This window comes from Manis javanica, chromosome 13 (assembly GCF_040802235.1).
Source record: "Manis javanica isolate MJ-LG chromosome 13, MJ_LKY, whole genome shotgun sequence".
Classification (NCBI taxonomy): domain Eukaryota; kingdom Metazoa; phylum Chordata; class Mammalia; order Pholidota; family Manidae; genus Manis; species Manis javanica.
Window position 1 is genome coordinate 70,814,605 of NC_133168.1, and position 15,264 is coordinate 70,829,868.

At 41.1% G+C, this 15,264-nt stretch overlaps 1 long non-coding RNA gene across 1 annotated transcript in view; it reads right to left on the reverse strand.

Annotated features, from left to right (window-relative positions):
- Window positions 1–14,366, reverse strand: part of LOC140845752 (uncharacterized) — a 30,210-nt gene extending 15,844 nt beyond the window's left edge. Inside the window, exons 1-2 of the long non-coding RNA XR_012124622.1 lie at window positions 14,223–14,366; window positions 8,816–8,903 (exon numbers count right to left, since the gene is read on the reverse strand). This is a non-coding gene — a long non-coding RNA (uncharacterized lncRNA). The remainder of the gene's footprint in view (window positions 1–8,815; window positions 8,904–14,222) is intronic.
- Window positions 14,367–15,264: the final 898 nt, after the last annotated feature.

Consider the following 15,264-nt stretch of genomic DNA (forward strand, 5'->3'; position numbering starts at 1 on the left):
GTCTAAAGTGTAGAATTCTGCAGACACACACACACAGAACAGAAGATAGACTGAAAAAATCTGCATGTGTTCACATAAAGGAAGCACGTGTAAAAACATCCATTTGTTATTTTCTTTTTGCGTCATTTCATATAATAACTGTGAAGAAGTAAGAGTGAAAGGTGTTATTATTCAAAGCTGCACAAATTTTTCAAGATTTTGCAAACACTCTTTATTGGATGTGACCCTTTCTTCCATGATCCCTTTTTTATACATTCAATGATCTCCATTGATGCCTGAGGCAGTAATACCGCTATTTACATTAATTTTTAAGAGCCTAGATCTTCACACCTTCAAGGATAAGGTTTTATCAGTGTTTCTAATATAAATCTCGTGTATCAAAAGTGTTTAATTTATTTGGGTAGTTCTACTTCTAGGCTGCTATTGTTACCCTCTCTTTTTCTCTTTTTTCTTCTCAGTTGAAGGCAGGTTTCATTATAGTGACAAAGACCCCCGTATGTTAAAGAAAATTACACAAAGAGACCCCAAAAATCCATCTCCCCAACAAAAATGTAAGTCATTTTCCCCTGCAGTATCATATCAGCAGTGACCATCATGGATTTAAAGACATATGGGACCAAGGTTTCATTTTTATATGTGGTTCTTATTTGCTGAGACTCAGGCTTCTTGTGAGTCAAGCTGCATTTCATTTAGGTGCTGGGCCTCTGGGCCTGTGCTAATGTGCCCAGTTAGGGTCAAGGTAAAGCTCCGCACAGGGCAAGCAATTATTAAGCAATCCTTACTCTTAGCCCTGCCGGGGCCAGAAGGCCATGGGAGATGCCATTGGAAGGGGAGATTTCTCAGCTGTCCAGGATTCAGTCCAAGATCAGTTAGAGATTGGGAGTTACTGAAACTCTTCCACCATGCGAAGTCTGGTACAGATTTCTTGCTAATCTTCCTTTCCATAAACTAAAGTCCCACTTAAGCTACGTTTGACTTTAGACCACAGATGCCCCTATTCTTCTACATCAAGAGATTAAAAACACTCCTAAATTTGCTTTCTATACAGTGTAAAGTTCCAGTATTTTAAATTTTCCCTATGTTAGTATAGTTAGCTCTTCCGTAATATTTGTTGTGGAATTGCATATTTATTCAGGGCAATTAATATAGTAGGGAACAATTTGTGCAGAACACGAATTTTGTACTTGAAGGTGCTCAATTTTGTCCCTGAGAAAACTGAACACTGCATCCAGCTGAACTGTGCTGCGCAGGAGTACAGGCGCGCACACCTCCAACAGCTACAGCCACCGGGTCCGCCAGATGTGTTATTTATTCCACAAGGCTATGTTTTGGTATTCTTTCATATTCATGAATTTTTCTATTGAAACACACACAGACACACACACAGACAAAAGACAATACAAAACAAATGAACAAAAAGCACACACCCATTCAACATCCTAAACCAAAGTGTCCTGATTCAAATGCAGTGCCTTGCAAAAAGGAAAGCGCTAGTCAAAGACTTCCAGTGACAGTTGCCAAATCCTACAGAAGTGGCTTCTTTGCTCCTAGTGAGTAGTAGCTGGTTCAGTGGTTTCAAACATTGCTATAATTCCAAATCCATAAAAGAATTTACAGGTGATACAGAAGTTAAAGAAGAAAGATATATACTGCATCAAATTTTTAGTTTTGATGAAATGGGTGCCTGTTATAAATAAATGCCTTGAAGGATCTTCATCTTAAAAATACAAAAATATGCCCCAGGATAAGGCTGCAGATGATCACTTTATCTGTGACGCATAGTGCCAGGGCCAAAGCAAGCACACAGTAAGGCGCGCCACTTTCCTTGATTTCAGATCAGTGACTCACAGCACCACCCTTTGAAAGCCCACCTCCACAAGTCAACTTCTGGTCTTTTCAGGGCAAAGTGTAGTACCTGTCACAGTGTTTATGTGTTCCATAAGCATTCAACACATGTGAGACTGTACTCTTTTATTTTTGATGCATCACTAAAAAAGGGTTTTGAATGTTATACCCCAGGCCTATTTATTTTTCCAGTTTTATTGTGCAGTTCTGTGTGGCACCATGTTTTTCTAAGGGACACATATGTCCATTATAGCAGAACTGACTTACCTGATCATTATCTAGGCATGGAAATGGTCGTCAAATGTTTGAAGTATCATAGGCTAGGGATTTCACATCTAACATGCCCAGAAGTAAATTCTTGATAATTTCCCCATATAATCTAAGGTAAGAGTGGCTCCATCCTTTCATCCACCCAGCCTAAAATCCAGGAGCTACCCTTGTATTCTCTCTTTATCTTACCATGTCTGATAGCTCTGTGTTCAGCATGTCTCTCTTCTCAACATCCCACTGCTCCCGAATCATTGGATGGCTCTGAGAGCCCCTAAATTTGTCTCCCTCTCCACTTCCGCCTGACCTGAATCCCTTGTGCATCTGTCCTAAACCCAAGAACCAAAGCTCGCCTAACACGTGAGCCTGATAGTGCCATTTCTCCATGACTCTCCAGTGGCTTCCCACCTCAGTCTGAGCAGGAGCCAGAGGCTCCCAGATCCTGTGCCGCCATCAGCCCCACCTGGCTGACTTTCCTCTCCAGAATTTTCTCTGGCCACTCTTTTCCTAGTTCACGCCACCGGGCAGCTCTGCCAGGGCACTGGCCATGCCCTCCCATGCCAGAGATGCTCTTTCTTCAAAGTTGATGTTTTGGTCCCACCCTTTCCCCAAAACAGGATCCCCACAGGCACCTCCGAGGCCGGCTCTCTCACTCGTTTCAGGTCTTTCCTCAAATGTCACCTCTCAGGATATTTAAACTCGATCCCCTCCTCCAACACTGCCACACCCCCTTCCCTGCCTTATTTTTCTCAATCACATTATCCTGTCTATCTTCCTACAGACATTTATTGTTTTGTTTACCATCTTCTTCCCCTGGAGTCCCCCAAAGACAGGGATTTTGTCTGTTTTTTTCATTGTCATATCCCTAGTGCCTGGGTGGATGGCTCAATGAATATGTTGAAAATCAATTAAGGGATTGTTCTCTGTGTGGGATAAACAGAGGAACAAGGCAGATCAGTGGACAAAGGTTACAAGGATGCTCAATCTAAAAATTCATATATCAGCTAGCCAGGGTGTGGAAAATCCCTGTCACCAGAAGTGCCCATGATGGGTCTGTCACACCAGTAATGGATGAGGGGATCACTGCAGCCTGCAGCACCAAGAATAAACGATACCAGAGGTCCCTTCCTGCAGTAATTCCTGCTATTTGTGAATTCCCCACTATTTGCATTCATTTTCAAGAAAGGCTGGTATAATCTTCATTTTCTCTTAACCATTTAGCAGGAGAGGAAGGAGGGTATGCTATAATGAAAAATGCACTATACCACATCTGAGCTCCAAATAATCCACTTATAACCGGCCTGTCCCACCTGCCACAAAGGACTATCATAACCATCAAATATTCACGAAAGCATTTTGGAAAAAATAACTCACTCAGTAGAAATGTAACTCAGTCAACAGACGTGGCAACAAAAAGGCATCTATAAACTGTGCTCAGAGCCTAACATCCTTTATAGCTTCTGTACAGCAACACCACAGAGGTGGTCTCTATCTACAAGGTATTAACGCGTAATTACGAATTTCTTCCATACCAAAGCTATGCTGGAAAAAAGAAACTCATTTGTTGCAAGAGAAAGCTCTTTGTGTTCCCTAGGATGAGGAAAGCCTGCAACGGTAATTTTTTGCTGTCATGAAAAGCATCACAGTGGATGTTAATGCCCCTCAATGTAAGACCAATACCAATATAATATTAATATCAATTTTGACCGCCTTTGTCAAGATTTGCAAACCTACCTCCATCCCAAGGAAAAATATACATTCTTTTCCACATAGAAATAAGGTTTGGGGAGGCACAATAGGTAAAATGATGAGCGGCACCTGCAATCAAATGCACCAAATCAGGAAAGCTCAGAGTCCTGAGAAGACAACCCGGAATGGTTTCCTCTCCTTCCTCTCAGCTTGCAGGGCCATTCGGGAAAAACCTGCTCACAATTTCCCATTGTTTTCACTGCTCCCATGGTCCTCCCTGTCTACTGTCTGTTCTCCCAGGTACAAGTGACCTGCCAGAGTCACAGAAAAGCCCTTTGGCCACTTCGAATGACATCACTTAAGGAGATTTTTCTTGGGGAAGGGGAGTGAAGAAAGGAAAGAAATAAAAATGGGTACTTGGGAATCATGGGAATTTTCAAGCTCACTTTTCTAATTTCTAAGACATGGACTACGCACCCTAGGTCAGCCTTGCAGCCTGTATGTATGTGGGAGGCTGGCTGCTACCCTCACTCTCCTGGAAGAGGCAATATGCTTCCTTCCTAGAGATGAAACTGCACCAGGGCGCTGCCCTGGCACCATGAGCCACCAGCCAGCACGGCCAGGCCCGCCACCTTCCTGAGCAGCTGCAGGTGGGGAGGAGCAGGGAGAGCCTCTCCTCCTGCAGGAGGCAGAAGCCGGAGGCCTGTGACAGCGCGGGAGCAGGGCCCTCTGGACAGCCTGGCTGTCACCAGGGGACCAGCGTCTGAGGGTGTGACCGTCCCTTCAAAGCCTTCCCCAAAGGGATGCCTTTCAGGGCGGAGATGATCACGAGGAGGCCAGGTGAGCGCGGGGGCTCTGCCAGCTCCTCTCTGCATGCATTTCAGGGACGTGAGAAGCTGTGCAAAGGCAAAGATTTCAGCTTCCCCGGGAGCTCCAGCTTTTTCAGCAGAGAGACCCCAGAGACTGCCTGTCAGCACAGAAGTCTCTTGCTAAAACTCCCTAGTTTAGAAAGCGCGGGCAGCCAGGGGGTGCTGGGGGCAGAAGAAGGGGAGCGCCCAGGGAGGGTCAGCTCTCCGCAGCAGTCCGGGGACAGGTGGAAAGCAGGAAGGAGCTGAGAGACGCTGGGAAGCGACAAGGAGACAGGCCCTCGAGTGGCTGGCGCCTGTCCCCAGAGGTATTTCCCCCTGGAAAGCATGCTGAGGTGACGAATGTTTTTATAAATTCATTAATTCAGTACAAATAAGAAAGTAGATGTCTTTTGCCTCTCCCCTGATTACCTCTTCCCGTTCCCTGTTCTACCTGATCCTCTTCGTAGTGATTCCCACTGAGAGACTGACATGGAGAAGCCGGGCTGAGAAATGTAGGATATTCTGCTATTTCTTTGCTCTCTCTCCTTTTCGAAAATCGTGTCAAAGCCCCTTTCCTTCAGTAATCCTTGATACTCCCTCAGGAGCTGAGTTAAGATTTAATTGTGAAATTTGCATAGTAACTCAGCAAATAAATTCTCCCGTCTCTCACAGACCTTTCACTGCAGAAGGCCGTTTTAGATATAAATCACTTACTTCGAGATCTCAACTGCATCAGCATTTTCTCCCCCTGAGGAAAGTGATACGGGGGGGAAAAAATCCAGCAGCCTGCAGAGTTCGTGTTTGGCTTTGATGTCTCTGTGCAGGGCAGGGTAGAGGTAGGGGCTCCGTGGGGGTGCCTAACAAGAGCGGGCTTTCTCCAAGGAGAGCCAGTGTGGTAACAGCCTGGAGCTCCGACCTCTCCCCGAAACCTCCCACGTCTCATCCCCTCTCAGCACATGTCATGCTGGTGAATCCAGAGAAGTAAGCGGAACCTGAGCACAGGTGTCACGCTTCACACGGACATCCCTGAATCCCAGGCGCTCATCGTCAAACATGTGCAGAAGGAACCCAGCAAGCAATAGCCCAGGGGAGTTGTATTCCCGGAGCAATATCAAGGTCCCCGGAGAGGATGTGCCCCCAGCCTAGTCCAAGTCTATCTAGAGGTCTCGGGCTCCATTTGGGACTCTATCTGAAAGGAAGATTTTTTGTTTTGTTTTCTTCCCTCTTTCCCCAGGCTGAAAACACTTTCAATTCTGGACCATCCCAGAACATTGTATATATCATTGGTTAAATCAAATAAAATCAGTTTCCTGGAGCCCAGGAAGCTATAAAGTTTTTCTATAGTATCTTTGCATGTTTTATTTTAGCATCACGATTAGCTTCCCCTTTCTTGGTTGGTTCCAACACAAGAATGATACAGATGAGGAAGGGCCTTTGCAGCATGTTGCATAGCTATGATGAAGGAAGTCACAGAGAAACGTCATCACAGGGAAGACGAGGAAGGATACAAGCCTGAAGAGTGGGGGAAGAATTCCACTTGATTACTCACCCTGGGTATCCAATATCTCAGCCTGGAAATACCCAAATGTAAGTAGTTTTGAATAGAGGGCCCTGTTTGACCTCAACAGCATCTCTTGGTTCATTAAACCTTTTACCCCAAAACCCCTTGAAACAACCTGCTTATCTGGACAATCAGGGGTTAAACTGCTAATGAACCAAGGTTTGATCCTCCTGCTTTAGAGAATATTGTCATTCCTTGAGAAAAAACTTACAAAGAACAAACAAGGAATTTTCTACAGATAATTTCAATTCCCCTAAAAATTCAAAGATTGCTGATCAAACACAAGCCCTGTAGTCATATTTCTTTCTAACAAGTGGTTTCAGTTCCTTATTTATTCTGTAGCTGATCAAAACATGGTGCCCTAATTTTCAAGTTATGCTTGTCAGCCCCAGGAGATCAGTGGGAATTTGAATTCCATGGATAAATCAACAAGTCAGCATATCTTTACCTGATGCATATCTCCCACTGATATATACCCCAGGGTCCTTCGATATGGGAGTTTCCTTTCTTTGTCCTTTCCTAGATCTCCCACTTAAGTCAACATTAATTTCTAGAATTCAACTGAAGCTGCTTTTTTCTCCCAACTCTATGACAAAATAAATGATAAGTTTTCCTAAGAAAATGTTATCACAAGAAACAATGAATATAAATATTAGCAAGATAAACAATACCTATTTGAAACCAAACATCATGCTTATGGATGAAACACTACTAATGTTATATTTAAATCACAAATAAGAAAAAGTATGTATCTTATTAGCAATTATTACTTTGAAAATTCTGATTAATTAAATGAAACAGAAAGAAAGAGAGAAACCCATGAAATATTTGTAAGCATCAATAATAGGATGTGATATTTAAAAGTTATATGGTTGTATGCCTAGAAATCCAAAAGGATGCATCAAAGATCAGTAAGAATTAGTATCAAGATAACAAGAAAGTTTGATTTAAAAAAAAACAATCATTCCGGTCACTTTAGCAGTAAAAGTATAAAAATGCCATAAGTAGGTGAAGAAATAGAAGTAGAGCAGTAGAGAGAGCTTCCTTGCAGAACTCTGGAGAATCTTACCATTCTAAACACCAAGAACAAAAGGTGACATGAAGAACAGGTAATTTGAGGAAAGAATGGATCCTGAGGGAGAATGACAACAACACAGGACACAGCATGAAGGAACTTTAAAGGAACAATAGCCTCTCATTAGAGCCCTCAAAGAACTGAAGATTTTAATTTGCAGAACAAGAACAGGGTGGCATTAAAAAGAAACCAAAAAATACATAATAGGAAAATAAGAATGACGTCTTGGCAAGAAAAATAGTTTTATGACACAAAGGACCTCATAGAATAGTTAAAAGATAAAACTATTCTCACACCAAAGTTAATTAAAAGAAAAATATAGAAAAGGAAGGTAAAAAGTGACAGAGTTGATCCCTTCAGGAAGTGAAATATCTAAGAGGAATTTCAGAAAGAGAACAGAGTAAACAAAAGGGAGGCAATTAAAGAAACAATACAAGAAAAATTTCTCTGAGCTGTGAGCAGACGGAAGTCACAAGGATGCAAAGACTGTGGAGAAACTCCAACATGATGAAGGTCAATACATTCCACAGATGCCCAGAAACCACACAGATTTCAAGTATGGGAAGATGATATCAGCATTCAGGACCTAGGAAGGTGCCAAGGTGAAGGACCTGGTTGGTCCTTCAGTAAAAACGGAGAGGGGAGCTACGTATGCTGGTGGAGCAGTAGGAGCTGCTAAACAGATGTGTACCTCTGGTGTGTAAACTGAGAGGCTATAAATGAAGAATGCTCTGTACCTGTTCAACAGGTGTCTTCTCAAGTATCCCTGAGCACCCTCACAATATGGCCACCCCATCCTTCCCCATGCCTCTTCCTCTGCTTTATGTTGACTCATATGCTTACCACCATCTGATACAGGATACACTTCCCTTATTCACTGTCCACATTCCTTCACCCTAATTAGAATCTAAGTGAGACTTTGGAGAACAGAGACTGCTTTCATTCCTAGTTGAAATGCCCACACCTACAGCAGCACTTAGCATAAAATATGTGCTCAATAAATAGTTGTTAAAGAATATCAAATTTTACTCTACATCAGACTCAAATGTATACTTCTTATATTATGACATAAAATTGTATATTTAATTATCATTTCTTTAAAACTTTTTTTGGCCTCTAAAACCAGAGATGGAAATTTTAAATTGCAACTTGACATAGTTCAAACAGCCCTATGGCACGGAAGAAAGCCATTCTGCTCAATAGCCACAGGACTCTACCATCATGAGGTGTCTGCCTTTCTAATCAAAACAGTTCAGTGTCAACATGTGGAAAATGCTAGGGCTTTGCTCAACAAACTTCTATTCTGAATGAGAGTCATGTTATAAATGATGTCAGAGGGCAAAATAAGTTTTGAGAACAAAGATTATTAATATATTCTTATGTCAGATTTGTATATTAAACCTTAATTATTAAATTCATAGGTGTTAGCTTTTTCCTTAAAGACCAAACTAAGAAAACGAACAAGTGAATTTTGAGAAAATACATATTGGACTGATGTTAGGGAAAAGATAACATCCAGATGACACAAACCTGCTTAGCCAAGTAATGTGGCTCCAGGCCTACTTGCATATTTCTTTAGCAGGAACGATTCTTTTTAAAGTAATTTTCACCCCAGACCCTGAAATAAATTAAGAGTAGAAAGGCCAGGTCAGAATGCATGCAAATTTGGGGTGCACATTTGATTATGAACATGAGATTGGTTGACTTAAGCAATTCTGCTTTAATATTTCACTAATTAGGTAGGGGACAGCTCTGATTGTGATGAGATTGCCCCACTCTCTCTCAGATTTCCTAAGAGACACATTAATTAAAGCAATTCTCCTTCCTCATGAACTGAAACTTTACGAAGTGTACCTCCTCCACTCTCATCCTGTCACACACCCAACCTTGTGCCTCCCCCTTGAGAAAAGAGTGACAGCAAAAAAATAAGAGGCAGAAATAGCATTACAACCCTGGAAGGTTGTCTGAACATTTTTAGAAAATTCCAACCAGTACAGACACAATAAATCATCAATGGCTCAGAAAGACATGACATGACAGATCTTGCTATAAACACAGGGAGTGAAATACCATCAAACAAAAACTTTCTAAATGTAAATGTATCAAACCACACACAAATGCATGAGTTAAAGTACCATATGACACACAAGGAGAAGAGGAATGGAAACTGGATGTATATCATCCCTTACATGTTGACTCAGACCATCATTCAAGAAAAGGTGCTCTCCTGTATCTTTATGAAGCGCAATAACAGATGTTTAAAAAAATCCATACGGCAATTGCTTGGGAGCGTGATGTAGCTAAGGACCCAGGACATTTGATGTTTCTCCTGCATCATCAACTCCCCTCCATCATGGTCATGTCATGGGAAAACCATTGAATCCAAGAAGGCCAGGAAAAACTGTTCTCTTTCACTCTCCCTCTTTTCCACCATAGCTGTCGACACACTCACAGAAATGTACTCACACACCTGAGATATGGGGATTTGACAAATGGAGAGCGACTCTCAAGGTAGGAAGAGCTCAGACTCTGGAATGAGACCAATGTCGGCTTGAATCTAATTTCTATGACTTTATAACTGTAATTTCTTAAGCAGCTCCTGACTATGCTTTTTCATATTTAAAATGTAAATGATAATATGGACTTTGCAATTTTTGAACCAATGACCTAAAGTAAAATTCTCTACATTAATTTTACTGTCCTTAAAACAGTACTCACTAAACAGTCGCCCTTTACTACTGTCAGTGTAAATCAAAAGAGCAAACTTCCTTGGGCCCAGTCAGTACATTTTAGGAATCAGGATGTACAGAGAATTAGCAGAAAAGAGGGAATCAGAAAATTCTGCATATACTTATTAAGCATTCTAAAATGAATGTCTTTTTTATTGATTTAACAAATATTTATTGTCAACTATATGCCAGAAATCATTACTATTTGTCAAATTCTTAAACTTATCTAACAAAATTATCATTATCAGAGGAGAGATGTTTTTCAGGATTACTCATGATTTGAATTGCTTTAACATACTTATTAACTGTATATACCAGATTGATGTCCTTTTAGTTGCATAATTAGAAAGACAGAAAGACCAACCTTTTTATTCAGGGATCTTGCATCCAAGGCTACAACGGGTATTAATCTCTGATATATATCCAAGACCCTAAGAACATATCTGATTATTATGAACATACACAGCCCAGATTATAGGGAATGCTGAGTGGTTATGACTCAGATAAGGACCTCTAAAAAAGTATTTTTGTTGGAAGTTGTACAAAAAAGAAAAGGAATACAGTAGGTATTAGGGCCTCACCACCTACTTTGCCAGAAATGAGATCTGCATAGATTTTACTGAAGACCTCTGCCTTAGTCATCTCAGGCTGCTGTAACAAAAAGAAACACAGATTGGGTGGCTCAAACAACAAGCATACAGTCCTCATGCTGGAACGTGCAAGATCAAAGCACTGGAAGGCATAGTGTCTGTCTGATGAGGGCACCCTTTCTGGTCTGCAGATTGCTGTCTACTGACTGTATTCTCACATGGCAGAAAAAAAGAACTCTGGTCCCTTAATCCCCTTATAAGGGCACTAATTCCACTGCTGAGGGCTCCACCTTCATGATCTAACCACTCTCCAAAGACCCCACCTCCAAATGCCATCACATTGGGAATTTATGCTTCAACATATGAATTGGGGGGGAGGTGGGGGACAAAAACATCCAGCCCAAATCAATCTCCATTAGTCTTAGAGTAATTCATCTGAAACCTCAAACCCTGTAATGGATTTCTAACCATTCCTGTTCTAGAACTGTCACAAGAATAGAGGCACACTCACAACAAACAGCTTTTGAAGGCCACCCAGGAAGACTCATGGGATAGATTACTGAACTCCACTTAGAAGACATGGTTCTACTCCTCACTAAATCTGTGCAATGCTTTGGAGACTAAATCCCCCAATCTTCCTACATAGGCTTTATTTTCTTACTAAAGTAAAATCAATGGTTTATTTTTGCCTCAGAGAAAGTCCAGTTGCCTAAGGAGGCTCTACCAGATGAGAAGGAATGAAGATGCCTGGAAGCACAGGAGCAGGCATTCTTTCCCTTCACTGCTGCCCCATCTGCTGGAGCCTGGAGTCTGCAGTCAAGACACAGCCCATCCCTGACCTTGTAGGCTCTGAGAAGGGGGGCACATGTCAGCTCTTTAATGCTCTGTAGTAGAACCAGGGTAAGAATTCAGGGCGATCCCACAGAGCTGACAAATGAGAGAACTGGTTTCATCAGGAATGTTGTGGGGGATCTCTTGATTGGAGAAAGCAGGAATCAGAATGGGTGACTTTTCTTGTCATGCCTCTACATAAGAGATGGGATATGCCTATTGTTCATTTCTTTCAGAAACATGGAGAAGTTGGTTTCAAGGGAATGCCTGGATAGGAGATCTAAGAGGTTTCTTATTTCATCTAAACCAATTTTCCCGTCTCTGTTGTTTACCAGAATCAGAAAGCCACACATTTCTATTGTTCTGAGTTGATCTCTCACTGGAAATGCCCTTTGGTTCCCATTCAGATTCATCTGGGTGCCTAGAAAGAGATATCACTTGTAATAAATCCATACCAAAATTGTTTCCAGCCTAAACACTTCTTTTTCTAAACCCAGGAACTCATGTTTAGGATGCCTTTAGGAAAAAAGTGACAAAGATTAAAGTAATACAGACTTGATCTTGCATAATTTAAACTTATATAGACATGATTTTTCCAGGAACCCTTTTTCAGGTTTAGCAAATCCAACTTTCTAAATGCCCTAAGCTGAGTTTATCTCTAAATATCTTTGAGAAAGTGTGATATCTATTAAGCCACTTTCTGGCTTCCTTAGCTCAGGGGTTAGGAATACATAAACTATCCCTTGAAAGCCTGTAACAAATAGCCCCTGTGCCTCAGCTTTCTCAGAAATTAGGGGTGGGCTAGGAATGCAGAAATAATAACTATGATATAATAACGAACCTGCAAGAAATACCTGTTCTATAATAAATGCATACTTATTCCTATATTAAGAATTTTCTGAAAGGGCTTTTTTTTTTTAAGTTAGATAAAGGAAAAAAGAGTGCAAAAAATAAAAAAATTGGAGTCTCCAAAAAATTTTAGTGACTTTTTTGGGGAAGCTTGATGAATACCTAAGGCAAAATGTGAAACCTCATTGTGGGTTTTTAAAACTGGTGAAGAGACAGAAACTAAAGACTTGAAATCAATGGTCATATCTCAGCCTCAGACAAAGTTGATAGCTATTGCCTTAAGAATCTGATTATAGTTAATCCTCATGTTAATTTTCTTCACTATATTTATTAACAACATGGAAGTGCAAAATGTGCTGATAAAAAAATAATTACATAGTCTATCAAGGCTAGGAGAAATTGTGAGGATGGCAGAAATCAGCCACAAAAATGGCCAAGGAAAGAAATTCAGCTTAGATAAAGGAAAGATGTTGCACTGGAAATTATTGCCAATAAACCCCCCAAAATCCTTTAAAGTGAATATGAGATGTTAGAGGGATGCTATTACATGTAGCAAAAGCACAGATCACCCTCAGTTCTAAGGATGAAGTTCAGTTCTAGCCAGGTCAATATAAACAAGACAGAAGAATTCAGAATTAGCCTAACAAGAATGACCCAGGTAATCACAACAACAAAAAAAAGCCTAAACATGCTGTTCTGGAGGAGATGTTAGCACACAAGTTCAGCATGGTATGCACTGACTCCAAGAAATGGAGTGAATAATTGGAAGTGATTTGCTACACTTTAGCTCTACCTTGGCTGATTCATAATCATCATCATAGAGCTATTCTGAAGTATAATGACTAAGGATACCGGTCATTAACAGAATAGGGAAAAAAGGGTTAAAAGATACCAAATTCAAATGTTGTCCTGGGTTTTCATCTCCTTCTATACACTTCTGGTAACTCACAGGGCCTGTCACAAAAAAAAACAGGTTCACGTGCTCTGCTCTCCTGCTGGCCAAATATTGTTTAACTCTTTTAATATTCAGTTTGACACTCTGATTTTCCAATGAAGAGGAGTAGGCCATGTTTTAGTTTTTAGAAAAAAGAGAGAAGAAAGAGAAACTGTAGATGCGTAAGTAGTCCTGGTCACTTTGCAGTTCATTGGTAGGGTCTGTGTAGTTACTCAGAGAGTGTGAGGATTTAGACAGTCCAACAGCAAGAACATGCTTCCAGGATCTTCTGCCAAAGGTACATTTCTGAACTGTCAGTTCATTTCCAACAAGTCAGATGATGTGTTTTCTGGTAACACAACCTTGGCTATTTTCCTGTAAATTTAAGCCAAGAATTACAAAGAGAATAAGGCACTACAAAAGGAAGTAGCCATTCCAAGATTCTTATCTTCTTAATCTTGAAAGATTTTTAACAAGCAACTGTCCAGTCAAAAATCTTGCATGGGGAGGCAGTTATAAGATGACAAAGTAAAGATAATATTGCCTCTTTTTGTTCCCTTATAGAAACCAAAAACAAGAGAGGAGGGAAACAAAAAAAATGCTGTGTTTTCCATGAAAACAGAATCACATAGAACCCAAGCCAAAATACATACTTAAAAAAATACCCCCCCAAGTATAAGGAGTGAAGAGACCAAGAGAGGGTGCCTGTTCTTGTAGATGTTAAAGGATTCTCCAAAGTATTCTGTAAATGCAGTAGGCCAGGCTTGCCAAGGATGGGAGTCCTGGTAAAGGGCCAAGTACTGGGGTTGGTGTCCCAAGGGCCTCAGCTGGGGTGCAGGGGAGCCACGAGGAAGCCAGCCTTTGCATAGACTTGAAATCCCCACATGACCTGGGAAATCCCAAGCCCTGGGAGTGGAGTAGCATGACGCCATGGGCTCGCTCAGGCTGCCCTAACAAAGGACCACAGACTGGGTGGCTTAAACAACAGAAGGTTATTATCTCACAATTCTGGAGGTTTCAAGCCCAAGGTCAAGGTGTCAGAAGAACTAGTTCCTCCTGAAGATGCTAGGGACAGGATCTGTTCCATGCCTTTCTCCTGGCTCCGGGGGGCTGCTGACCATCCTTGGAGCTCCTTGGCTTGTGACACATCACTCTAATCTCTGCCTTCTTATTCACATGGCATTCTCCTGTGTGTGTGCTTGTCTCTGTTTCTTTCCTTTTAAGGACACGGGTCACATTGGAATAAGGACCCACCCTACTCCAGTACAACTTCAGCCTAGCTTAGCTATAACAGCAGCAATGGCCCTATTTCCTAATAAGGTTTCATTCTAAGGTTCTGGAAAGGATATGAATTTTAGAAGAACACTATTCAACCTAATACTGTGACCCCAGGATGACTGGTACCCTCAGGCTTCTGACACAAGCAATAGAGAACTACAGGAGAATGTTACCAGCCCATGCCTTATATTATCTCTTACATTGAAAAGGAAGCCAAGTTCCAGTAACAATTGATATAGATCAAAACCATTTAGTTTCTAGACTTGAAAAAAATAAGAAGAGAAAGAATCTTTCTTTTTTTTATCAGATCTTGTCTCTGTTTCTGCCTAGGACTTAATACAGAGCTAGCTCATAATGGATAGTCAATAAGTGATGATCGGTTCTTGAACCAACCAGTTCCTTCCTTTGCAGCCCAGGAAATTCATAACCATTATATTTCCATGTCCTGAAGCAAGGTTCTCATAAAGAAAGTGCCCCAGCTTTATAGAATACAGCAAACTCTACAATATGGCAAAGGACAGGAAAAAAAAAAGAAGATAAGAGAAAATATACACAAGCCAAGGAAATAAATAAATACTGAGACATCTGTGAAGGATAAAAAAACAAAAATAAAAATTAGCTTCAGACTTATCTACTGCAGCATTCAGAGTAAGGCATCTAAGTTCACAGGGAAAGAAAGCAGGACCCAGGAGTGCACGTCTTGTTACATTATCACTTAGAAAGAAAGGTGATTGGTGGAGAATATAATAGCCATCACACTTTGAAAAG